The sequence below is a fragment of the Scylla paramamosain genome, chromosome 2 (assembly GCF_035594125.1).
Source record: "Scylla paramamosain isolate STU-SP2022 chromosome 2, ASM3559412v1, whole genome shotgun sequence".
NCBI classification, from domain to species: domain Eukaryota; kingdom Metazoa; phylum Arthropoda; class Malacostraca; order Decapoda; family Portunidae; genus Scylla; species Scylla paramamosain.
The window spans coordinates 5,857,916-5,859,901 of NC_087152.1; positions in this window are offsets into that span (position 1 = coordinate 5,857,916).

Below are 1,986 nucleotides of genomic sequence, written 5' to 3' on the forward strand. Positions count from 1 at the left end.
GTATAGCGTTGTTTTCAGTCAAATTTGCTGATACACTGGACGGTCCATGTGAGGCAGGGCATTTGCTGATCGATCTTTATGTAGATCAGAGGGAGAGTCCACGGACAGTCACCCATTGGTCTCGTGCACAACATTGTGAAAGAAATAAGGACAATCACCAGGACAAACATAAAGAGAACTCTATGACCGGCATCTGAGAGGCTGATGAAATTAGATTAATGGCATACCATATTAGTCAAGAAAAGTCATCCACATTAATCGAGTTGTTAATTTTTTTCTCGTTTTCTTTGCGTTTATGAAACCTCTGTTGCACGCGTAAGAACATAAGAGCATTGGGAAAATAAGGAGACTGCAAAAGGCCAGCTGGACTACACAAGGCAACTCCTGGGCACTTAAAACTTACCATCAGTCATCTTCTCTCCTCAAACAATCTAATGTATGTGGCCCTTATCTGTCCATGTATGGAGAACACTTCACATATATGATATCGGGGTGTTCTACTCACACCGCTCTTTTGAACAAGGTGGAATCAAAGGCATTTCGTTGCATTAACTGCTTCCCTCCCCCTCCCGCAGCCTCGCTACCCAAGAGTTCCCACTTTCTCTCATGCTTATTTGGTCCATCTATCTAATGCAAGAATTAACTAACATTCAGTCTTTCATTCCTTTTACTGGTAAACTCTGGAACTCCCAGCCTGCTTCTGTTTTCTTGTTGCCTATGACTCAAACTCTAAATTAAGGAGGGAGATTTCTAGACACTTCTCACAAATTTTAAATTTTCCCTTGGAGTCGGGTAGGCTCTTTAAGCGGGCTTTTATTATTTTTTTTTTTTTTTATGTTGCCCTTGGCCACATTCTCTCTTAAAAAAAAAAAAAAGTCTAATCCTTGTAACTAAAAAAAATATATATATATATATATATATATATATATATATATATATATATATATATATATATATATATATATATATATATATATATATATATATATATATAGGTGCTGACTGCTGAGCAATTCAAACCTGACTAAAGGTGTGCCTACATGCCTACGTATACCTACGTTCCAGGTATACGTAGGCATATAGGGACACCTTTAGTCAGTTTTGGGTTGCTCAGCAGTCAGCACCTATAATTTTTAATTTAATTTTAAGGATTAGACTTTTTTTTTATGTGAGAGAGAATGCGGCCAAGGGAAAAAAAAAAAAAAAAAAAACGGGGACCAGCTGAAACTGCCAGTCCATGAGTCCAAAGGAAAATCTAAAATTTGAGAGAAGTGTCTAGAAATCTTCCTTCTTAAACTTTGAGTTTGAGTCATAGGCAGTAAGAAAACAGAACCAGGCAGGTAGTTCCAGAGTTTACCAGTAAAGGGAATGAAAGACTGGGAATGTTAGTTTATTCTTGCATTACAGGACAGAGCTGCGGGAATCAGATAACTTTATAAAGCATTGTCATATAGGTTCTGGCAGAGGGAGGAAAACATAACCTGTAAAATTTCAACACACGATCTTCCAGTAAGCTACAGTAAGTATCAGATACCTTCTACTATACATTACATTCAGCCAACCCTCTCATAAATATTCACGAACTTTACCAGAGATGGGCTAAAACATCTTATCGTCGGAAAGCGAGGGATAATGTTATGATATAAATATTTAAATGGGTTAAAGTGATGAGCAAGGGAGATAAAAGGTTCTTTTAGCCAAAGAGCAAGTAAATAAATGGTTTTAAACTTGACACATTCATATTTTACAGTAGAAAGGAGATCTGCAAATTAATAAGGTAGTTAATGAATGTGTGTGTGTGTGTGTGTGTGTGTGTGTGTAATTATAATTTTGCCGTCATTATAATTTGCCATAAAACCAGGAAAGTGTGTATTTAATCACAAGAAATGTCTGTTTTATGTGATACGAGATAGCCGCAGTGGAAGATGACGTTTTCTTTGGAAAGTGGCAGAAGGGACCGAGCAGAGGGAAGACTGGCCGTCCGTC